Below are 26,215 nucleotides of genomic sequence, written 5' to 3'. Positions count from 1 at the left end.
ATCAACATCTGATATAGTGTAGTAAATTTTAGACACTCTCAGAAACACACCTGAGTAAATTACTAGAGCACTGTATTTATGAATGTACCTTCTCATAAAAATAAGACAAACAAAAAAAAAAAGAAAGAAATTTAATTATGGTAACGTTAAGACAATGCTGAAACAAGGAAATAGACACAGAAATCCAAAAATGCCAAATGTAAGTATAAATGAATACCAGAAGAATTCATCAAATCCAATTCAAACAAGTGTATGTCATGTTATTTTCACCCTTTGATTCTGTCTTTGTGTAACCTGCTGTAGCCACAGCTGTAGTCTGAGTTCTTTGGCAGTTGTTTGTCTGTATCACAACTGTGAAAGACACAGTCACAAAACCTTACAGGTGGTTAGTAAAAATGAAGGTGTGAAGATAGCCATGGTCTGACTGATGAGACAAGAGGACCCCTTTTCCACATTCCTTTTTAACTGTGAAGTACAATTTTTACCTCCCAGTATGATTTATCTTTATCCGGTTTACATTCAGCAGCCGCTTTGTTAGGTACACCTGTTCAACTGTTCGTTAATAGATAACAGTTTGTTCTCTACGCACTTTGTTCAGTGCATTTAGGCACTGTGTGTGTGCTTAAATGCACTGAGCTGCAGGTCAAGGCAACCTGCAAGCTGAGCATCAGAATGGGTAAGAAAGGTGATTTAAGCGAGTTTGACCATGCATGGCTGTTAGTGCCAGACTGGCTGGTCTAAGTGTTTCAGAAACTGCAGATCTAGTGGGATTTTCCCATCACTAGGGTTTACAGAGAATGTTCCACAAAAAAGAAAATAGTGAGTGTCAGTTCTCTGTGCAAAAGTACCTTGTTCATGCCACAGGTAAGAGGAGAATGTTCAAACTGGAGCAAGCTGATAGGATAGCAAGAGTTGAAATAACCACTCGTTACAACCAAGGTTTGCAGAAGATCATCTCTGAATGCACAAAACATCAAACCTTTAAGCAGTTGGGCTACAGCAGCAGAAACCACTCTGGGTGTCACTCACTGAGGTGGTGCCCTCAGTACCAACTGAGAACAATATAAAACCCACAATTTACTTGAGCAGATGCTGACCATGCCCATCCTTTTATTACCACAGTGTACTCATCTTCTGATGGATGCTTCCAGCAGGATAATGTGCCATGTCATCAAGCTCAAATCATCTCAAACTGGTTTCTTGAACACGACAATGACTTCACTGTACTCAAATCTCTCCATCGTCACCAGATCTCAATCTAATAGAGTGCCTTTTGGATGGAACAGGAGATTCACGTCTTGCACGTGCAACTAACAAATCTGCAGCAACTGTGTGATTCTGTCATGTCAATATGGACCAAAATCTCTGATGAATGTTTCCAGCAACATCTTGAATCTATGATGCAAAGAATTTTAGCAGTTCTCAAGACAAAAGGGAGGTGTACCTAATAAAGTGTCCGGTGAGTGTATAAAAACATGTAATACTCTTTCAGGATGGATGCGGTCTGAGAGCTCAGTGGCATTATGGAAGGTCATCTTGTGATTGATACTTCTACATATTTTCCTGCATAAAAAATATTTCAGCCTACTTGCATAGTGCATTTCAGCAATATAAACATATAGTAGCTCATGAATACATTTTTATATCTTTGCATCTTGGTTTCAGCCCTGAGTTGGCTTGTTGCATCGTTTAATTAGCATTCCTTTTACATTAAGCAACATTGAGCGTGCCACTGCAAGACCCGTCATACACAGCAAAATATGCTGATGCAGCTCCAAACCTGGAGTCCTTGTTTCAAGTGGTGTTCAGTCAGGGAGCTGAACCTGTGCAAGACTGTGAAAAATGGACTTCCTGCATGTAGAGAGGTCAATAATAGCCTGTATATGTGGGAAAGGATTGCTTGAACTCCTTCTGCGACAGTGACCTGCTGTCCGGAAAGAAAAGCGTCCTGAAGCCAAACGCCAGTTTGAGTTGGAGAGTAACTCACACCCATAAAGAATGTCAAGAATCTGTGTGTTAAAGTTCACAATGTATCACCATTTGCTGCTGGATCCTGGCAAATAAAAGACAGCTGTGTGAGTCTGCGTGGGTGGAAAAAAAGATGATACTAAAACAAAAAAATTACAGTTATGCAAATATTTTCTCCATTTTTGTGTGTATATGGTTCACATGTAAGTTCACACAGCTGATATGACACTGTCAGCACTTTCACCCACACATACAAGTCTGACACGCTGGCAGCTCGACAGCCTATAATTACACCCTAACTTACTGGTTTATTAAGAAAATACAGGTCAGCCGAGACCACCCAGAAACACAGTACGAGTCACCTGTTTCCATCGTGAGGGAACTTCGCTGTTTCACTTCAGCACCCAGCTGTGGCTCACTGTAATTTTGCTCATACAATATTGTCTCAAGGTCTCTGAAATATGTTTCATGGCGCTTGCCTTCTTTTCCTGAGAAGTTCATATTTCCTTATATGTGTATAAAGAGCGGGCTCTGCCTTTCACCTCGTTCAAAACATGTCACCCTGATCTCATTTGACAGTTTGATCTTTCAACATACTAATCTGAAAAGCTTTGTTCTACGGTCCTCAGCATGTCTGCTCTGCTGTCGACCTTTTTCTGCACCGCGTCTGATTAATAGGAAGCGACAGTGAGTGCCAGTCAGACTGCGAGAGGAGATGGAGAAACACATGAAATCAATTTCTGTCTCGTGCGTATTTTTCCTGCTTCCCAGCCCTTGATGACAGATTGCAAAATGGGTTTTGTGTGTGTCTTTTGTTTTCCAGCAGGTTTGGGAGAGGGCAGAGGGTATTCAGAGTCATACCTGTGAGGCAGTCTGCGAGGAAATGTGCTGACATCAGAGATTTGCATTTTAAAGCCAGGGGATAGAAGAGGAGGATACTTCAGCAGAAGAAGCTGAGTTTGCATAGATCAGATCAGGTGAGTCTGTATTCAGAATGACTTCTCATATCAATGCTAATCTGTTAATTAAAGACCCAGTCTCATCCTGGAACATACGGTGAAGAATGAAGCGCTCTGTGTGCCGATGATTAAAAATAGCATTACCTTGAACCGCACGAGAAGATCCTGCCAAGATAAAGTGTTCCGCATTTGTCAGTCGCGTTCACAGCGTTTGGAGATTAATTGTTCACTTCACCATGTCGTCAGCTTCTGTTGTGATGTTTGGATCCCAGCTGCTCGCTCTGCTTTATTTGGAAACAAGCACACACATACATTGTCAGACACGACACACGGTGGATTCCCTGACAGGGTTTGGGATTAGTCGTGAGATTAGGGAATGAGCCAAAAGAGGTAACAGGTGACAAACTCGTGTCAACACTTCATGAAAAGCACTATAACCTCAGATTAAATAAACTACTGCAGCAAACAAAAGGTGAGTCAAGTTACTGTATGTTGCATGAGAGCAGGTACAAGCTGCCAAGCCTCGTTTGCTGAATATGTCTCTGGTGGACAGTTACACTTCAATGACACCTGTTGTCCTTTGTTAAAACTGTTTGCATTTGTGTTGAGCTGATATGGTTTTCAAGGCTTTCCCAACTTTTTTTCTTTTTTTTTTTTTTGTGATCTGTTTTCCAGAAGAGATTATTTGTTCTGTGTGGAAGTTTATCGTGTATCACGTTACTCTGGAAATCTTGAAATTTTAACCGTTAAACCTTTTACAGCTACTCGCTGGCATTCAGCCTAATTTGACTCACCCAGGTAGTGGTGTTTGCAATTGCGATTAAGTTACTTGTTTTCTGTATTTGCGGCAAAGATGACTGATGACATCAGTGAAAGAAAAGCTCCAGGCTCCTCTAAATAAATTAGTTCAAGTTGCGTTGGGTCTGCCCTCAAGTGACGATATGGGAAACAACTAAAGCGACGCCTTTGGAAGACTCGTTGTTTTAAATGTGACTGCTTAGTAATATCAGCATATTTATTTTAGCCACCCAGCCTCACTGGAAACTCTGTGTGTATTTCAGTTCCAACTGTGGTCTAAAAAAAGACTTGATACAGACTCAGTGGAGAGTATGTCCTGCTTTCTAAATTAACGTCCAAGGGAAACACATTTTGGCCACATCAATCTTTCATTATTCTTTCATCTTTACTTACGGTTGTATCCAGACTCAGAAGAGACCGGCCTCTCTGCTTTGCTTTCCAAACCTCTTCTGTAGCTCTGAGAATTTTACGTAGGGCAGAGGCTGGATCAAATGACAATGCAAAGAAAGAGAGGGAGAGCAGAGAAGCTAGCTAACCTGCTACACGCTGGATTGTTATTGCAGGTGTTTAAGAGAAGTTACAGCTGTTAATTTATTCTGTGTGGTGACACATGTGGAGCTGCACGCACCAATGTTGCTGTGCCACAATGCACAGATCACATTTTAAGGATCAGGAGACGGTTACTTGGTTTCTGTACTCTACTGCTTCAACCTTTTTACTGACCTTGTTACTGTATGCATGTAGACGTATAAGGAATTCATGGTTAGTTTCTTTCTTGCTGTCAAATTCACTCATAGGCAAGATACTTTGCATCTGTTTGTAAAGCATTGAAAATGTGCAATCTGGGACATTTTGTGCGGTCTGAAAGCATGTTGGATCCACACACTCGTATGTGGGTCTGATTTTGTTAACTCGATTAACTTTTTTTCTGTTTAAAGAACCTAACATTTATACCTGATCTTTGTCTGATTTCAGCATCAGCTGCTTCAGTTTAGGGTTATGCAAAGGATGAAATAACTAGTTAAGTTTGAGTGACTAACCTGCAAGACTGTATCATGAAACAAGTGCAACAGTTATGTGTTTTAAACAACCACCTACATGATTGGTCATTTTTTCATAGGATCAAACCGAAAGCTCATGTTTTGAGAATAAAACATGAAGAAATTGGAAAGTCAGTAACTTTTTTCTCTCTGATGCCAACGTAAAAGCTAAGCTGAAAATGCCCGATTTTAAAAACGCTAATAATGTAGGCACACACACAGGCCTTTTTACTTCATTACATAAAGTGGTCAAGATGCTGGGTGGTGCCCACTGTTTTTTTTTTTTAAAACCTATGTTTGTTTTACTTTTTGGAAGTGCTACAAATTAAGCAGTTAGAAGCTTTGGGTGGACAATTCTATGGGAGTACAAGTGGGTGAGAGGGAAGGCGGAGGTGGGGGAGCTTAAAGAAAAACCTCGAATGTGAAAACGACTGGAACTCCCAGGGTTTTCAAAACAGAACTCAAGATTTCGTTACACATACCTGGACAACTGAGGGCATGGAAAAAAAAAAACCCTTCCATATGCACTCGACAGCTGGGCTGGTCAGAGAAATAAGACGAATAATGTAAACAAAATAGAACAGAGAGGACTCCCGGCCAATAGAGGCAGCACGTGTCAGCTTCAGAAATATGCAGAGCCACGGTCATCAATCACGGACAGGAGTGCCACAGTCACATTGACAGCTTTGGACAGAGAGGAGACAGAGTTTTTTTGGCCACTGTCTGTGTGTGGACTGAACTGTGGTCGCTGTTTCCCAGATCTGCCTCCAGCTTCATGATTCAGGTCTGACTGGGATTCATCCAAAGCACTCAAGACTGACTGATGATGGGGCATCGCGGCAAACCAGTGTCAACAAGCGAATAAAGTTAATGGTCTTAACTTGTCAATAAGGCCTGTTGGCAAAGCTCGTAGAGGTCCTCCTCAGTGTTGTTTTACTAGGTTTCAGTGTTGGTGTAAGCTGCACATCAGGACTGTACTGTGGGAATATTCTCTCGCTCTTGTGGGAATATGGTGGCTTGACAGTGGTAATAGTATAACTGCAAGCAGTAAATTGGCCTAAACCAAGCAAAACAGAGCAAAGGGAGAGAGACAGTCTTTAGGGGCAAAGCTGGAGTTTAGTCCCTAAAATTGAACCTTCCCCAGGGTTTCATCAGAAGGATGAAGGATGTTGGGATAGAAGATGGGGGTTGAGAGATGCTCTGGCAAGGACAAAGCCCTTAGGGTTTTCACTCAGAACAAACTTTGTCTGTTCCAACATGTTTGGAATGGTACATTCTGTTGTTTGTGTGCATGTTTGTCAAGTTTAGTACAAGGGGTTAGTACAAGTGAAGTCCACTACATGAATAAATTTGAAAAAAAGAAGGAGGATCATCATTGCAACTTAGTGCTGAACATATGTTGCGTTTGCTGCTGCTTTTTTGTAGCATACTAAATGTTTTGTAGCTTCTGTTTGTCCCTTCTATAATAGGTACAGTTTTAATTACCAGGTTGATGATTGAAAGGATCGCTTGCATGTGCATCTGTAGAGATAGCTGTCTAATGGCAGTAGTCATCAATACATTCCAACTACTCTGGTTATGTGATTTAGTGGCAAACTGTAATTCAAACTCAAGATATGAAGCATCATACCTGTCTTTTATCATCTGACAAGGGTTCCCCTTCACCAAAGAAGCGAAAACGCGAAGGAAAAAGAAAACGTGATGCACATCTGGAGAAAATATCATCCTTTTCCTACTCAAGTTAACCCTCATGTCCTGAACTGAAATCATGGCACCGACACACAAAAACATGCATAAACATGCTCATTTGGTCCCAATATTGTAACAGTTACTTCTTGTCAGCAGATTTGACATGCAACCTCCTGTCTGATAGCTGACAGTGAGCTAGCTTAAGATCAACAGCAGAGGGATTTAAGCTAACATTATAATGTTAGGCTTGAGTGTCCAAAAAAATATCTCATGCTCCCTCTGATAAACAATTTCATCATATTCTCCCATCTTATACAAGTTTATTTGCAAATTGTCTGAGTCCAACAATGTTAGGTTCACTATAAATGAAGTTTCACTAATGCCAACATAGCAAGCAGGTCTGGCCCGGATCTGGTATCAAGCCAGCACTGCTGGCTGACTTCTGGCATGATAAGACGTATGTCATCCTGATATGGGCCAGGCCTGGCATAGATGGCACTGTCTATGTGATTGCATGCCACATCTGGCTCGATTGTGGTTTGGTTTATGTGGCCCAGGCCCATAGAAAACAGGTCTGGCGGGATCCGGCATCAAGCTGGCACTTCTGACTGACCGGTGTTATGGCAGAGTGTATGTCAACCAGATGTAGGCCAGGTCTGGCAATGATGCACTATTTATGTTCCTATTTTCCTATTTTAGTTAGAAGACCCAAATGCCATGTTGCAATCCTATACTGCTATGGTAGCCAACGTTTCAAATGCAGGTTTGACGGGTTTGTGAGTTTACACTATATCCAAAACCTAGTGAGGGTTTACTCATCTTTGCCAGTGGGTGGCCGTAGCTCAGGCGTAGAGCAGGTCACCTATTGATTGGAAGGTTAGTGGTTTGATCCCTGGCTTATCCAGTCTGCATGTCAAGAGTGTGAGTGTGAATGTAGTTAGAAAGCACTCAGTTAAGAGAAAGTGTGTGATTGGGTGACTGTGGCATGTTGTATAGAGCACTTTGAGTAATCTGGTAGAGTTGAAAAACACTATATAAGAATCAGTCCATTCACTGTCTAAACAGAGTTTTGTCATGTGTGTCTGCAACTGGCCCGTGGCTGCACACAACTTACACGTGGCCCACATACTGCAAAGAATGACGGCCCTTTGGTGGCCCAGACCAGGTTTGCCAGAGATAATCCACACATGGGCCAGCAAAGGACCACCAGTGTGTCTGCAACTGGCCTTGTGCTGGCCCATGTATGGCCCACCATTGGCAAACCAGATCTGGGCCACCAAAGGGCCGTCATTCTTTGCGGTATGCGGGCCATGTGTAAGCACATTGTGTGGGCCAGATCTGGGCCATACCAATTTTGCTGACCAACAGCAGCTAACAGAGGCTAAGGGCAGGAAAAACAGCAGCGCTTACCATAAGAAAAGTTCAGGATATCCTCAGCAAGCAGACAAGAATTTGTCAGAGTCTTATTAACTCTTCGACTTGTTTTGGACTCTTTTAACTAAGTTTGACAGTCTCCTCCAGAGTAAATAAACACTGACACATACTGATAGCTGAGGTAAACAGAAGATTGATATCCTACACTAACAGAAACCACCATAGCTACGATTATGCACTTGAAATGGGAGGGGTAAGAAAACAGATCTCAGATGACCGCACATCTAGTGGTGATATTTTACACAATGTAAATCAAAGCTATTTTTCCAGTCACACCATGATTTAATTCATTCATGTGATCGTAAATTCATACATAATACTTAAAATCAGACTTTGAAGATTAAGTTCTTGCTATAGATCTCTTGTTTCACTTTATATGTTGCTGCAGAAACCTAATCAGGCTGTAATTGTCTTACGCAGATGCGCAAGTTTATATTAGGGACCCAGTACAAATAGAGTTCATGGCCATCTCAGTCCCCTGTGAATTCAAAGGATGGATCACTGCGTCCAATCGTTTCTTTACCCACTGTCTGTCTTCATTAGATACGGAGTGACAGGACAGCTGTTTCTATGTCTGGCATGTATAACTCAGTGTGCCGTCTCCTTGCTTTGACATTGAACCATAAAGAAGAATCATCACCAGTGAATCCGACAGACTTTGATCACAAGCCAGTCCAATGAAGGTGCAGGATTGATGCCTCATGTGAAGGAGAAAGTATGCCATGCTGAAAACTGTGCAGTGTGTGACACAATTGTACAAAACTTATCTGCACAGTGGACTATGAATTGGCTGATGTAAAATAGCTTACAGTATTACAGTAAATTGCCAATCAAAACCAAGGACACTGCTTTTCTGCAGTGACACACACACACACACACACACACAAATACAGCAGCAATTATGACTTCATCCTGAAGGCCAACAACCACAGATTAGTGTCATAAACAAACAGAAGCCATAATGAGACTGAAGTTGGTCACCATGATTGTTTACATTCCTTTACACAGAGCCTTCAAATGCAAACTGCAGAGATCATAAGAAAGCCATAACTGCTGATTAGCATCCAATAAACAATGATAAACATACTGCAGAGGATCATCGTGACATTTCAGTGACTTTTTACCCACTTCACTCTCAAACAGGATGTAGTTAGTCCTTAAAACAGGCCACCCCAATCTCCATGATGAATACGTTGTTGTCTCCATAGGATTAAGTACATGAGAGCTAGTTATGGGTTGCAGCGCTGAAAAGATTAAATTAGTTGATGGTTGAAAACACTGCAGCAAGCTAATGATATTGATGGAGTAAAGCCCATCAGTTAAGAGTGATATAGTCTGCAGTGGCCTGAGGTTTCATTTTCTGTGTTAGACGGACACTTCAGATGAAAACCCTTGTGGTTGTCACCCTTGGATACCATTAAGCTGAACAGCAGTAGGAGTCCTTTACATAAACTTCTGGAGAAGGCGGAAACTGCCATCCATCATGTGTAGCATGTGATGACATGTTTGACCGTTTGTCCTCTCCCACTCTACACACACACGCACACGCACACACACACTAAAATACTGCCTGTTTGGGTCTCCACTGACATTGCCATGCCTTTCCCCATTTGAAGACATTTATCACTACATCTCAGTGTAAAAAAAAAAAAAAGAGAAAAAAAAGTATGTGTTTTTATCTGTATTTTCCACTAACCTTTTCATTTTCAGACAAGTGCAGCTCAGTGGCTACTTTCTGGAAGAGGGATTAAATGGAGGGGAATTCTGAAATGAATTTGGACTGATACAAATCAGTGTGACTGTCTGATTTGCTTTACAAAGCATGCATTTGTGTAATATGGAAATTGTTTTTTAAAGTTATTTTCTTTGTATTGGCTCAAACCCAGGCTGGATATAATTATAAAAGAATACCAGGCCACTCACTTAACAATACATTTCTTCATGTTGAGTCATCTGTAGACTCACAGAAACTTTAATCCCCCCTTTTTAAACAAACACGATTTAAATAAGTTAATTCATGCAACCAGTAATTTATTGCAGCAGTAATAAGATACACAGCATGATAGTTATCTGAGTTTCATTCAAGTTATTTCTTTAGGTTCTCTGCTTTAAAATGTATTAAATCTGAAAAATAAGCATAAAGGTTGAAAGTTTCCTTTTAATATGAGTTGGCGTTGTCTTTTTGTAAGGGGTGAGAATAGGTGGGTATGACAGTGAAAAGGTCATGAAGCTAAAAAAAGGAGCAATCAGAGATATATCAGCTAGAAAATGGAAACCAAGACCACGTTAAGGACAAGATATGTGGGTGATAAGAAAGATGTTCATATTGCAAAGGAAACCCTCTATTTGACTGCACAGGAAGTGCAGTGCATGTTTCCATTTACTGTAGGTGTACATGTTTCTATGTTAGCAATCAAGACGAGGTTTTGTGAATGCAACCTCATAAGATGTGAACCATCATCAAGCAGAACAAGCAGAAAGAAAGGACTGCAGTTTCTGAACAAAAATCAAAAAGAAACCAGCAGATTTCTTGATCAAAGATTTATCGACTGATTAAAAAGATTTTAATCATATATATTTAGCATAAAATGACTAATGACTATTAATGACCCAAATCTCTTCACCTCATCTTTTGAAAGTGGTGTTTCAGTTATGGCTTGCAGAAGCAACAAATGAGGCATGAAAGAGAATTTTTTTATGCCTGTTTTCAGTCAAAGCTCAAAGACTTCATCTCTCTTAAGGATAGTAAATATATACCCAAAACTTATCTGGCATTTGACCTTTGCCATTGCTAAACGTGAACCCAATTAGAAGAGAGGTTAAGTTATCAGCTACCACTGTTTAACTAGAATAGCATCCATACACTGTATAGGTACTGTGATAGACTGTATATAAAGGATGGACAGAGGTTCAAATTTAAAATGTGACATGACTTAAACCTGCATTCTCTGTGGTTCTGACAATTCAAATGCACCAGCAAATAGAAAAAATGCTTCAAAAGCTAAAAAAAAATCACTAAACAAAATGAAATCTTGTCTGGTTTCAGAATACCAAGATGGCAAAAAGCTCAAACTGAGTGTCTAATGCCATCTTTTATATACAGTGTATAATTGTGTTACTAAGACCCAAAACCTGATAATTATGGCAACAACTAATGGATTCAATAATAATAGTATTACTGAATGCCCCCACCAACAATAAATAAATAAAGACAAACAAACTGGTACACAGATTTCTTGGACAGTCTGTGGGTACAGTTAGCTACAGAGAAAACCATTTTATTTTTCAGAAAACTGTATTCAGAAAGACAACAATGCCAGCATAGTATGCTCAAGAAGTCCAGTTCAGGGACTCGTTAGCAAAGGTGAAACCTAGCAGACATCTAGTGGTTCTAGCATGTCCACAGTTTCAGGACCCACTTGTAAGTCAACACCTGACCACGCCAATAAGCAAAAAAGGGGCTTGGCTCATTTTTGGAGCCAGCTTCAAGTGGCTATTTGAAGGTAGTGCATTTTATGTTGTTGCAACAAAGGTTGCCACTAGAGCCAGTGTAGAATTTATAAGTCAGCCAGATTTCGAGAGATTTTGCATGTTGTCACACAGGTACAATACTTTACTGGTGAACCTCTTAATTTCCTACAGCTGCTCCTCTTTAAATACAATTAAACCGAGCAATTGTGTGATGTTGACTTTGGGTTTGGTACACTTTCTCTCTGGTCCTGGTAGCTCGTGCTTTCTGAGGATGACATCATGGGTTTCAGGTTGCCCGTTGTGGCTTTAGTTCCCAGGGGGTTGGGCAGACTGAGTGTAGGCCTGGTGAGCATGCAGTGAATAGACACTCATTCTCTCCTCTCCTTCTGCTCGGTCCACTGACCTTTCTGCTACCTCAGTCGGAGCTCAGGGTTTGTTATTGGCTCTGCTGGGATGTGTTGACAGATGAGGCAGATGTGTGTTCCCCTCTTGTTGATAGTTTGGCAGTGTTGCTTTCAAAGTTTAAAAGCTTTCGGAATTAGCTAAGTAAATACAGTAATTTGGCTCAGTGCCATTGTGGTTTGATATGTTTAAAATATCCGTGTTATAATTAAGAAATACTGTTTGGTCTATCATTTGTTTGAAGGGTGGAGAGTGGTTATGTTTTATTTGGGCATACGCAGCATGTGTGGGTCTGCTTTGATTTTTACTTACATGATTTGCATTAAAGCCAGTAGTTCCCTTTAAAAAATGTGATTGTTGTAAGTGGGTAACATTTGCATTTTGTGGATAATCAACAACTTTTTTACAATAGATTTCATTTTAAAACTGCTGGAGTGATGATGTATTTGTTAGTCTTTAAAATGACCAAGCAAGTATAAGTTTTTACTCAAGGTTTTTTTTGTCAGCTGCCACCAGTAACCGGGTTATCAGCGTGATTAATATAAAATATTTTGTAAGTCTGGCTGTTGTATCTCTTATTTCTTTTCATTGATTGGTCTGCTCTCTTTTGGTAAAGAGCTATGTTGATCACATGATTTAGCATCATTAGCCGTGGTACCATTTCTCTCTGCTTCATTTTCATAGTTGCTCTGGTAAGTTGAACACATTTGAACGACGGCTGCAGGTTCAAGTGTTAAATTATCCGCTAACAGTTGATAGCTTGGTTAGTGTGGTGCATCACACAGACACGGATAGCTTCTAAATATTGCTATAAATATAAAAACAAAATATTAGCCATAAATGCAGTTCATGTAAAATACATTAAACCATAATATTGTTGGTTATTTTCATTAAAAATGCTCCAAAACACAACCTCACGGGATACTAGTACATGTTGGGTAGGTCAGCGACTTAGATAAGATGATCACGCTGCTAATAGTCTGTAAATTTAAATCTTTTTAGAGTTTAAAAAACAGCTTACATAGTTTTAGGGTCAAATTTGACACATTTTGACAATTGAAAGCAATAAAAAATACTATAATTGTCATCTTTTTAGTGCAAAATTGAGATACGTTTTATTTGTATTTTTGGGTTCTAAGTGTTAATTAAATATTTAATTAAAAATTTGACAATTATAAATTAATTTATTACAATATAGCAGTGAGCATGGTGTTTAATAGTCGTAATGTTTATACATGATTTATACATCCCAGTTCTAACTTGCAGTAGATATATAAGTAAATAATATATTTAAATCTAAGGAACTTGGAAAGAAAAGCGTCTGGACTTCTTTAAGTTGCTTGAAGACGTTTCACCTCTCATCCGAGAAGCTTCTTCATCATCATGACTGCTTTGATTTCATGTCTTGATACAGTACACAAAAAGTGTCAGATCATTATAGCATTATGATGTGTGATAACATGTGTTTTTCTCCAAATACAACACACTCTTCCTGCTCTATGAAACATTAATTAAGGATTAATCATTCATTCGTTTATTAACCCTTTAAAGCCGGTCTTTTTTTTGCATAACTAATTTTTAAATCCCCGTAGAACCGGAACCATGTAAGCTAGCGCAATAATTTTTTTTGCATATGAAACCGGAGGAGTTGTACTTACATCTTATGCCATGAACTTGGGTCACAGTTTCCTTTCACATATAGCTTTGCAAAAATTGCATTAAAAGCGCTTGCAGGAAGAAAAACATAATATTCCAGAAACAGGCTTTGCCGATCCGATCACCTGTTCATAACACTTCCTACATTGAAATAGATGTCAGCGGGAACCATCGCACGTTCGCCATTACCTGCCCAAAACCAGAAGTGACATAATTTTCGCGGAAAATTTAGTTTTTTACTTGTAGACCTTATAAGCCTATACTGGTGTTTTTAAAATAGTTTCTGGGATGCTTAGAACTCAAACTGCACTGCTTTAAATAGTTTGATGCACATGCTGTTTTCTTTGCAAATTTGTATTATAGGATTGTTTTTCGTTTCTTCTGCAGTATATAAAAAATGGTGTATCTCAAAAATAAAACTATGAAGACGCTCAAAATAAATTTCCTGTTGTTGTAAACTATGTTTTGCAACTTTTTTGTATTTAAAGTTTTGAGGGATAAACCTCTTAAATTTCTCCAAGTAGAAATATATGTAAAAAAAAAACAAAAACGATTTAATGCATACCTATTATTAAAATTTGGGCTATAACGGTTGTATTGATGTATAGCAACTTGAAATGCTCCCAAAAATGGCACTACAGAATGTAAAAATATAAAGTAAGCTCTGGCGGACTGGGTTCTATGGTAGGTTTTAAAGGGTTAATGTCAGTAGATGTGTGTAGTTCAACATTTTGGAAAGACACTTGCTGTGTGTGTGACGGCCTAAAATATGCACAGTGTGTAAGGGATGAACTCATCCCTCTGTGCAGTAGTCACAGATGGGAATGGGGTAATTGAGTGTGTAGACTGACAGTCACTTTAGCGTTTTATTCTTACTTTAAAGGTTAGACATTTTTATAGGAGGAAGCTATGGGTATTGACTTTTGTTTTTGGAGCCAGCCTAAAGTGGACATTTTCAAAACTGCAGTTTTTGGCACTTGTGCAATGGCTTCATTTTACAGCCTCAGAGGGTGATGTTTGCTCAGGATCTGACATTTTTTGTGTACTGTATTAAGTGCTGCCTGACCAGTTGTTATTGGTTGATTTTATGGATATTTTACAGGCAACATAGAACCCAACGTCCTAGTTGATTTCCACGAGTGTCAGTCACTCTGTCAATCATCTGTTTTAGTTATTCATAGAACCCTGCAAAGTGAGCCTCGTCCACTGTGGGGTCAAACAGTGTGAGCCAGCTTTCCTCTGTTTCCTTTTTTCCTCTCCCTGCATGGACACACATGGTGATGGCAATCACACACACACACACACACACACACACACACACACACACACACACACACACACACACACACACACACACAGTTATCTTGAGATTTTGTGAAAACGAATATTTTGAAGAAGTTTTCTTGTTTTGTGTAAAATAGAGAAGCAGAAGGCTGATGTAGTTGCCTGTCTGGACAATTCAAGAAGCTTTGCAAGGGAAAACTTAACACTTCACGATTGTGCATAATTGAAATCAAGGTCTGAAGGGAGGGATTTGTCTGTAATCTTGTATTGATCCTTCCTAGACAGCTTGTCTGGTGGACTGACAATCTGCTGTACCTATGGGCACTTAGCCACACAGGCTGCATGCCTTGCCACATCTAACTATAGCAGCAAGTACAAGCTGAGCCCAATTTGTGGTAGATTTAATGGCTCATAGTGGAGTCATTATGTTAGGGCGAAAAAAGGCAAACTTGCGTAGTTTGTTTTCCAGTTTAAATGTCTGTCCCAGAAGTCTTTTCATTATTAGTTGTCGTATGTGCTTTTAATTCTTCATTCCTCCTGACTAACACACTGTGTTCGTCTATCCTAATTAAGCTAAAGTGCACTAGAGGGAGTCCGCTCCACTCAAAAAAGTTGCCAGCCAAAGTTCAGGCTTGGAGGAGTCTTAAACCCTGTGCATGTTAGTGAACGAGCAAACAGATAGAATTTGTTGTGTATGATTATTTCTCATTACACAGGAATAATAAAGAGCATTTTTTTTAACTCAAAGCCAAAATCATAAAAATAAAAAAGCTCCAGTTTTATTATGTCAAAATACTTTGTTTAATAATAAAATGTTTTTGTCTCGCAAACAAGCCTGCAGGGCTCAACTATACTCATGTAATTACCAAATATGAGATTATTATCATGCTATTTTTGTTAATATTGTAGTATTTTGATGTAGTAATGTGAAATTAAACCAGTGCCCTGGTTTAACTCCTGCAGCGACCGTGTCTCCTCTCATATTTTTTTCATATTTGAGCTGTTAATTATCAAATGAACTATGTGCATTTGGAGGAAAAACAAGGGACTGACTGCAGAAATGTATATCCTGTTTATACACCACAATAGCTTGTCAGTGTAGGGACCCTTAACCCTGCTCTGTTTAAACATCATCTGTTAAAAACCCCCAAAACAAAACACAAAAACAAAACTTTTTTGCCTGTGGGTATGTGAAAAATTTTTTACCTTTCTAAGACACAAATACTCTGACAGAGCATCGAATAGTCTGACAAATCCCTTCCACTCTTGTGTAGTAAAGAGATGCAGCTACGAAGGGAGCAGTGTTCAGGTGTGCTTTCAAGAGCTGCTGTCAACACTTCATTGAGAAAATGTCAAAGAGCTTGGAAATATCTATGAATAAGAATTTTAATGAGTCGGATAGAAATCTTTGTTTGAAATTTCTCAGACATTAATGCTGTACGTACACTTCTGGGGAATGAAAGGAATTAAAGTGTCATTGGCAGTAGATCAACTTCAAATGCGCAGAAATGCTGCTAATGATCCACATCTTGCTCTTAGGTCATGATTCTGTCCAAGAAGAACTGATAACAACCATCATTAATAGGAAACAATGATAACTGGTTCACTGAAAGGTCCAGGAGTTTTGTGTAACAGTGTTATAAACTAGCGTCTTGCTGTCGCTCTGATTGGATAAAAATATTCTTTAGTTATTAATCCAATCTTACTCATATTATTTTACAACATATTTTGCATAATTTGTTTTTAAACATTTCTGTGAGACACCTAACTTCATAATTGTACATTATTTAATGCACCCCTCTGTTAATAGGAGCAGCCAGACCACTGTAGATGATAATAGCAGGCATGGCTAAATTGGTAGCTACAGTCTGTCTGATGCGTCTGTCTTTGGGACACTAGTTACTCAAACCCCCCTGATCGGTCAGTTGGAAGAACCCAAGCAGTGGCCTTGGTGACCAACTGGGTGCACCACTGCTTTACAGGATAAGTGTGTGAAGTGGGGGTGAAAGATGTTATATACAGTGAAGTGTGTGAGCATAAAAATACCAGGCGGAGAAATTGCTGATGATAGATTGAAAATGTTAGAAAAATATCCATGCCATCAGTTGACATAAGAAGAGAAGGTAGACAGAAAGAGAGAGAGTGACAGGGACAATGGCTGGAGTGTGACTGAACAGCCAGTCGAACCGTGTGGTTGCATTCTCGCTTTGTTCCATGAAATCACAGTTGTGGCAGATGCAGGATAGACTGGGAGCAGCTGTTTTGCTCTCTGTTCTCCAGTTACAGACGCTGGCACTGCCTGCACTCTGGGGATGGGCAGAGGGGCACATTGTCGAGTCTTAATAGTGTTTGTTCTCTGAGGGTGGGCACAAAGAGTCCTCAGACCAGTACTCCATCAGTATTCTTGGCATCGGAAGAGAGAGATGTGGCCGAAGGTGTCAAACAGATTGGGACTGGTGACAAGACATAACATGCAGCTGGTCCCACTCTCATAGGACCCATGGCGCCATTAATTACTATGACTGGGGAGGCTACAGTGAACTCAAAATATTATTGGAATATGCACTTTTATTGTTGCTGTCAGTGGAAGTTAGATCAGATAAGAAGTGGGTATAAATGACATGACAAACACGGGGAAAGTGTAGAAATTTGTCACAGTTAACTAATTCAGACATACTGAGACAGTAACCTTTATTCCAGTAAAGAGTGACAAATGCACTATAACAAGGGCTTGTTTCCTTGGACAGGGAAATAAAAAATAAAAGCACTAATGAGGTATGAAAAGTGTACCCAGCTGCCTGACTCAGTTTTGAGAACCAAGCCAACAGCAGTGTCAGTGTTTACATTGTAAGGAGATTTTCTTGTTCTGTAGGATTCGCTTGTTTGTGTGCTGTCATTTTAATAGGATTTGGCATCTAGAAGCTCAGTTAACTGTATGTATGTATTACTTTGAACAGATGCCTCCCACATTTGTCATCTTGTTCTCAGTAGCAGGGGCATGTGGTGGTTTTGTTGCCCCTGTAGTCTCCTCTGGTGCCCCCATCAAAGCCACTGCATGAGAGTACTGTTAACAACAACAATCTAGCAACAGTAGATTCATTGGCACTTGAGTATTTTACTGTACCAAAGTACAGGCTCAGTGTATTTCTACTTTAAATATATACTTTAAATATATATACGACTACTTTCAATGATATAGGGAAAAGCAGACAATTAAATGACCCCTTTATGAAAATATTTGGTGAAAGTGGGAAGGAAAAACTCCCTTTTAAAAGGAAGAAACATCCAGCAGAACCAGACAAAGGGAGGAAAACAGCACTATTATATTTAAATTCTTGAGCAGCCACTTTTCATGTAATAAACCTGTCCAATGACATAAGGCAGCCCTCAAGTGCATAAATCACACCCAATGTGTTGTAGGACACTGATTTTCTCTCTGATTAAATATTCCAATGACCTGTGGAACAAAAAAACACCCCAAAGCTCCCAAATCCCAGGAAACACCCCTGCAAAGAGAACTAATAGCTATATTTTTAAGTGTATTCAAATACATTAGATGTAGCTGTATAATTTTTTTGCTCGAAACCTAATAAAAACACCATGTACTGAATTCACAACAGTAATAATACGGTCTGTGGGCAACTCAAGCATTGGGTGATTTGGCCTTGAAATTTTCTTCACACTCTCCACATCTTAATGGTGCCATTTGACATTGCATATACCTTTATGTGTGTAATAGTTTCCCAAGCTTGATGTATCACAATAACCAAAACCAGGTGTATGAATACCTTGTGAAAAATATGGAAAGCAGAAGGTTTTAAAGTGGAACAGTCTAATAAGAAGCTTCTGCCAACAACTTTCCAGTCTTCACAGCCAACACCAAGAGTCAAGAGAGTAGAAAACAACCAGATACAATCATTTGAAGAAATCAACACTTTTCCATGAAGTCAGAGTGGATTTTACTAGTGTGTTCTGACTGCAGACACTTTCTGCTTCTGCAAGAGAAAACGTAGGCCTCATCTTATGGTCCTGTTCACAAGTAAAAAATAGATATTTGGCAGAAACTGCTGCTATATGCCCCCTAAATGCTTTTTAACAATACAAATCAATGTAACCCCATTTGTTAATTTAACCCCCCCCCAAAAATGCAACTATTTAACCCATGTTAAACGGACAATACATCATACGAACAATTTCATCGGCCCATTGAAACCCAGACACAAAAGGGAAAATACTATTGAATGGTCCAGAGACAAGCACAGTTACTTTCATTTCATTTAAATGATAATGAAGAATCCACAATTACAAATATAGTCTAACATGCAAAGATAAAAAAAATATACGCGAATATATGAAATTGTGGCCTACTGACTAATCCATCACCATCCTTGGATCTCTGTGCACTGACAGTAGGAGGATCTAGTTTTTCATTTGTATCTAATGCCTTTGCATTTCTCTGACGTTTATTAAGAAACATGTAAACATTATTACTGGATTTTTTACAGCATCCTATCCTCTCTGGAAATGCCGTTATACATCAGCCAGACTGACTTACTAGTTGGTCTTTGCAATCATTATATATCATATCACAAAAAGTTATGTTTGTACCTAATATCAGGAGTTGTTTAGACTCTTTTTTAGTTGTTTTTTTTTCCTTCATTATTTTATATGGCTCAGTTGCCAGTGTGCAGCAATTATGGATTTTGTTGCCCAGAACTCATAAAAGTCAACATTAAAGCCAAGAAGTATCAAAGGACATAAGAACAGAGCTGCACATTATCATACTCCATTCCCAGCGACGTCTTTTTTAAAGTATCTCTTACTCCTGGAATGATGTGAAATACAGGCTCATATCTTAAAATAAGAGCCCAATTTAGACACGTAGTCTATACACTGCAATTTTAGTAGTAAAAACTATGTCTGTGGTTGCATATGATGATGCTCTGTCATGGCTGGGGCCGCCTGGTGTAGTCTTCCTCCTTGTCAGCACTGTGGGGATGGTGCCCTCTGTGATGTGCACTTACAGTAAGTGAAGGAGTGATGTTTCAAAGATGGGTAGCATTTCCAGTATATATCGACTGATGCGAGACGCGCTGGATGACACTGCATTCAGATACATTAGTGGTTGAGGGAAGCTTGACGGGCTATCGCAGGGAAAGAGAGGTTTGAGAAGTGAGGAAGGCAGCTGTTAAGACATCACCTAGCTTATAGTTGGACACAGAGACATCGATCGCAGGCCCCGCGCTCTCGAGGCTACTTCCTGTGTTTTCATTGTGCTATCATTGGAAGAGAGCAAACAACACTGTCAGGGGGAAAGGGTACTGATAGCTCCGGATCTAATGCACTCAGACCTCAAGGGAGAAAGATTTACATGGAATACAATGCCCAGTAATTTACTGCACGTCTGGACGCCACAAAATAAGCTATTGCTGATGGAGATATATATATATATATATATATATATATATATATATATATATATATATATATATATATTTAAGCGTTTCTCATAATTTCTTTAACTAGTTTTCAGAAAAGTTCTCCATGCTTCTTGAAAAATCAAGCCACCGCTAGTCAGGTTCTTTCCATGATTGATCAAAACCTGGCACTTTTTTTGTTTATAATTCTGTAAATTTTGATAAAGTCTCCAACACCTCTGGTTGAAATGCAGCCGAACACCTAGCTGCCACCGTGTTTTACAGATGGCTGTAGATAGTCACTGTTGTACTTCTCTCCTGACTCCCTCCATAAATTAGATGACACACTGGTGAAATATGCAAAGTATCTTTTTAGGAATCACCTTGATGCTGTAAAATATTATTTTATGCCTGTCAAACTGTCATTTATGACATTTTTCATAGCTTCAACAAAAAAATGAAGCAAAAATAAAAATAACCAACAACAAAAGCTTCTACCCTTGTCCCTCCTTTAATATTTTGGAGATGCAACTACAATGAAAATGCTTAAGTACAATTTTATGACAACTTCTTTTGGGCTTACCAATCTGTTTTCAGTTTCTTCTGAAAGCTGATTTTGCATTTGCACTCCATTTTGTTTGCATTTTGAAGTTGTTGGAATTTTTATAGCTGCGATTCCCCGGCATTCTTAGAAAGTAATATTAAAGTGTGCATTATCAAGTATGGCTTTATTGTTAGGGTTTTTAGTGAAAAATAAAATAATAAATCCCATTGATTGTTAAATAATTGCAGAAGGAGAGGGTTCTTTATGATAATATATCAAATTGTTTGAGACGTACAACTCAGTTATGGCTTCATAATGTCACACAGATGTTAGATATTCAAAGAAACTAGTGAGTCTCTGATGTGGCTCTCTCTCACAGACGGTCCATCATGAACATCTCACATGTCTTTTATTACTCCCACACTGAGGATATGAATATTTCTCTGTGTATTAGACTTGTAGTGTACTGCATATTTGTCTAAAAACAAATGGGATGCCTAAAATTATAAATATGCTACATTTTTTTGTGAAATTACACTATGTGTGTGTGTGTGTGTGTGTATATATATATATATATATATATATATTTATTACGTGTGTGTGTGTGTGTGTGTGTGTGTGTGTGTGTGTGTGTGTAAAATAAAATGATTCAGTGTGTTTTGTTTTTTTTCATTTTCATCTAAAGCTGCTGAAATCTGTTTTTCATAAGACAAAAAACAGGTGTCCATATTTTCCACCATGTGTAGGGACTGACAGATTTGAGGGAACGCAGACTATGAAGAAGAGTATTATAAAGCAAATTATCTTTCCCACTGAAATAAGTCTTTCAGTGGCGCCTCAATCTAAGCTGATGGACTGTTTCTTCTAATTAAGGCCAAAGTTGTCTGATTGATAAATGAACTGTGGGTCAACCAGGCAACCAGAGACAGGATTTTGCTGCCAAGACTGCAAAGCCCCTGGGTTTCCCATCAGCCACAGGAGCAGATGGTTTAACACTCACTCAAAACTTCCTGGAGGAAAACAGGAATGTCTCATCTGCTTTTGTTAGAGCACGGGGATTATTATGGGCAGCCCCTTGAGTGCAAGGAGGCGAAGCCAGTGACATTAGAATAAATAAATGGAAAAGTGTGTTTTGTGGTTGTTGTATTGGACACTATAATTTGTTGTTGTTCGCCAAGTGGATAAGGATTTGATTTTGGAGTCAAATTAAACTTCATACTTGACCTTCAGTGACTTCAAATTTAACCCCTGAATGCTGACATATTTACATGTGTTTGTAATTGGATTGCATGGCTGCAGAATTTGCATATTGGATTGTTTTGGGGGTTTTTTGTGCTCCCTAACTATGTCACAAACAGCAGGGATTACCTATGGCTTTACTATTTTATGATAACAGAGTAAAATTGAGACTTTGTTGATGGAGTTTGGTAATTAAGGAAATTTAATATGTTGATGTGCAAATAAATGGGAAAAATTGGCATGGCATATTTTACCAGCAGTTTAGTCTGACAGACAAGAATAAATGATGTAACTCAGTACTATCTTCTAAATTCTGACTTATCAAAAAAAATGTTGTAGGTTTGTAAGTTTAGTAAGAGCCATATCAAAAATACCTTTGATCTTGAAGTGTGTTTTAGCACGCTAAAACTCCAGTGCACCACCCGTAACTTTACTGCTCTTTTAGGCATTACCAAACTGCCTCTGATGGAAAAAAAATCTACTTTAGCAAAAGGTCAGTGTCCTTGATTTGCTCCAGCATGGAAGTGAGAATTTTACTGAGTAAGTCCAGCTGTGAGATTCACACATTTCAGCTACTGTGTGTCCTTGTCTGGTCAGAAAACGTACACCTTATTCCATTTACTCATTTAGTTAATTTAATTAGGCAGCCATGTGCTCAGGGAGGAATCACGGTAACTGAATCTTTTCATCTCTTCTTCCATTCAGTGTCTTTGCTATGTTAGTGAACGGATAGCCTCTCAGTCTTATATTTGCTGATTTCGTGCTTATTTGATGTTAGAGAATCGAAATGTTTTAAAGAGTTAAGAGTTTGTTTGTTTGTCTTTTAAATAAAAGGACTTTTTTTTTTTTAAAAAGGACTTTTAAAGCCTCACCTTAATTTGCAATGACAAAGAAGCTACTAAGTTAAGCACAAATTTAATATTAAAAGTTGCTAGTGACCGTGCACGTTAAACTTCTGTGGTGAATACTTTATCACTGTAGCCTTCACACCACTCACAAACACACAAAAGAGCTTTCAGCACCGCAGTCGAGGGAGGGGTGTGGCCGCACATGGAAAATATGTGCTGAAGACTCCCTCCCTCTCTCTCCCTCCTGCTCTCACCCCGCAGCCCGTCTCAATCACACTCCAACAACACAGAGCAGGTAGTTTGAGCAGAGGCAGCGGGCCGGCTCCTTCTGTTAATTCCCTCTGATTTATATAAAGCTGTAAAATGAAAATTTGTCCAGACACCATTAATCACAAAGGCTCAGAGCGTCTAGGCGTAGTGAAGAGATTCTTTCTGGGGGCATCTACGGGCAGTTAATTTGCCATTTAAACCCCACCTGTCTGTGTCAACTAGTCCGTAGAGAGGTGCATGAATGAAGCCCAATAACTGTTCCAAGGGTTGGGCTGTATCCTTTCCTTCTTGCGTTACCGCAGCCAGGGGCAGGGACCACGTAAAAGGGGATTCAGTGGGCAAATAAATAACACAGGCTTGTTGTTTGTCTAAATAGGCTGTCAGCACAGGGGCCAATTGTTCTGAAAATTTCTTGTGCAGTCTTTGTATTAAGACTGTTGCTTAAAAAAAAAAAGAAAAGAAAGAAAAAAATATTTAAGGTTCAAAAAATAGAGAGGAAAAACATCAATATTATAATAATTTAATAATTTAGACAATTCTTCCAACTGTGTTATGTTTTCTTAAATAAATCTGTGTTATCCTGACCGCTTTGTTTGCTCTGAATTACAGCAGACTGTATCCTCTGGCAGCTGAAAATGGAACAAGATTAAAGACATTTGTTTGTTTACCAACTAAAATGTTAATTGGCTTTTGTTTTATTTCACAGTGTGGTAGTTTGGGCTCACACTTTCCACTTCTTATTATTCTTGACAGATTTGACACATTATATGTTGCCCGAGCTGGTCTCTCTATTAAATGTCCCCCTGCTGCTTAGGAATGACATTCAGTGGGCACACACTCTATTAGAGCTCGTTAAAGAGCACGCGATATGGGAAACATTACATATTCACAGCATCACAGTCTTGGGTGAACCTTAAAGGAAGCAGGTGCTTTGGTTGACTCGTTTCACCTTGCCCTTTGCTGCTTTTAAAAGTAAAACTGAAAGACAACTACTGTGTCTTTTCATCCTTTGTTTTCCCTACACAAATGGACATGTAGTTATGTTTCACGCTGGCTACATTTTCTTTTGTTTTTTTTTGAGAGGGGGGGGGGGGGGCTTTTCAGTTTCTTCGGCCCTATTTTGCAATATGTCTCTGCAGTGGCTGGAACAACTAATTGGAGTGAGAGACAGGTGGAGCCACTGTGTAACAATCAGTCCTATTAGTGGCAGAGCCTTAGCTCACACTAGGCAGTCTTTTTGTTTTTCCAGGGTGTACACTGAAAAGAGGGCATGAACTTTTGACGCTCTCGCCTACGGGGGCCCTAGAAGCTTGTAAGACTTCACTTACTGCGGTTAATATTAAAGTATCTATATTATAGGGCTAGTTGGTCAAAGCACCTCTTTGCACACATATAGGAAGGGAAACAGATTACACAGATGCCTCTGATACTCTGAAAAGATGATCTTCATTATAACTCCTTTGATGTTTCAGATTTGTGTGTGTGCAAATACAGACCTCAGGATTATACTTCTCTGCACTGATCAACACTTCCATGGCTGGATTTTTTTTCCTAAATTCATCATCACACATTTAAGTGTAATTACTTACCTATAGGTCTGGTTAGCTCTTGCCTCATTCTAAAATTTTGTCTCAGCTTGTGTGTGTGTGTGTGTGTGTGTGTGTGTGTGTGTGTGTGTGTGTGTGTGTGTGTGGGGGTGGGTGGGTGGGTGGTTTGTATGAGTACCAGTTCCATAGTGATGTGTCGGTAGGAGCCTGTCCAATGTGTGCAGGCATGTTGCAGTGTAATGGAAGCAGGCAGGTGTGAGGGTCACGGCCAGTTTGTGAGCCAGCGTCTTAACCCCTGCTGTCTGCTTTGTCTGACCGTCAGAGGAACCCCTTAATTAGACCCTTTAGTTAGTAACGTCCGCCCGATGCAGCCCAGCAGACATGCTGCAACAATCCTTTCATTAAATGCTCCTGGATGACTTGACAAGGAGAGATTTGGTTTCCCAGTTTCTGCTGCACAAAGGCCATGTTAAGGAAATTTCCTCTCATTTCTCAGTTTGAGAAATGAGAGCACTTTTTGTTCCCTTTACTGAAAAACGAGCATGTGTAAGCCTTAGTTTGTAGACTATTTATATTCATCTAGTTGCTAGGTAAAAAGACCCCCCCCCCCGGTCCTTTTTGCAAAGGAAAATAGTTACAAAGCAATAAGATTCACAACATACCTTGGGTGATAGTGACATTATGTGCCTAACTGTTTATTAGTCTATTTCAAAGCTGTAAAATCTTGCTTTTTTGTCATGAGCCATTAATTATAGGTTTACACACTGCTGCATAGTGTTATTTCAGCAAACTGCTGCTTTTGGTCAGTGTATGTTTGCAATATGAGTTATGTAACTTGCCAAACTAAAGAGATCCAAGTGGCTAGAAAATGATTGGAAACAGAGCTGTGAGGGAATTAGCTAAAGTGTGGCTCAGTGGCAGCCAAGTTCGCTGACAAAGACAACAGGTCTCACTCTGTAGAGATCCAGGACCACAACCTGGTCCAGTGACCTTCAGAGGCAGACACAGAGAACGAGAGTGAGGCAAAGGATTTTATTCTGCTGTTCTTGGCCAGTCTGCGTTGTTGCCTTGGCCATGAAAAATCACCTTCCTAATGGCACCTTCAGAGCCAGATGGACATCTCGGAGTGTTGTGCAGCTGTTTGTGCCAGTGCTTGAAATCTGAGCCACAGGTGTGTTTCAGGTGCAGCTACCAGTTTGTCAACAGAAAGGACCTTGTGCTTTGTTGTAACTGTAGGCTGAGCTGGACTCCAGTGCTGGTGGTTATTTCTAAAGAGATTACGACATTGCTGAAGCTTTAATAAGGTTCTCACGAAGAAGCTACATACACAAAGAAAAGTATATATTTTAGTAGGAAATCTGATCATGTTGACATGCACTGCAGCTGTAGATTTTGAGTAGCAGATTGAGAATAAAGAAAAAAAAATCCCCTCACAGGTATATCAGTTAACATCTCAGAACAGGAGGATGTAGAGTTTGCATGTTAGTTGTGAAATGAACGGTATTAGATAAACTGGATTACAGAAATATATATATATATATATACAGTGGGGCAAAAAAGTATTTAGTCAGCCACCGATTGTGCAAGTTCCCCCACTTAAAATGATGACAGAGGTCAGTAATTTGCACCAGAGGTACACTTCAACTGTG

The 26,215-nt window shown here is 39.4% G+C and overlaps 1 protein-coding gene across 3 annotated transcripts in view; it reads left to right on the top strand.

The window, feature by feature from the left end:
* The window catches only part of bmpr1bb (bone morphogenetic protein receptor, type IBb), a 56,862-nt gene that overhangs the window by 4,285 nt on the left and 26,362 nt on the right, over positions 1-26,215 (top strand). For all 3 annotated transcript variants that reach the window (XM_026173856.1, XM_026173854.1, XM_026173855.1), the window contains exon 5: positions 2,792-2,945. The gene's annotated coding sequence lies outside the window, so the exon portion shown is untranslated. The remainder of the gene's footprint in view (positions 1-2,791; positions 2,946-26,215) is intronic.

This window comes from Astatotilapia calliptera, chromosome 7 (assembly GCF_900246225.1).
Source record: "Astatotilapia calliptera chromosome 7, fAstCal1.2, whole genome shotgun sequence".
Lineage (NCBI taxonomy): Eukaryota > Metazoa > Chordata > Actinopteri > Cichliformes > Cichlidae > Astatotilapia > Astatotilapia calliptera.
The sequence above is the reverse complement of the archived record's forward strand: the minus strand, read 5'-3'. Positions and strand labels throughout refer to the sequence as shown.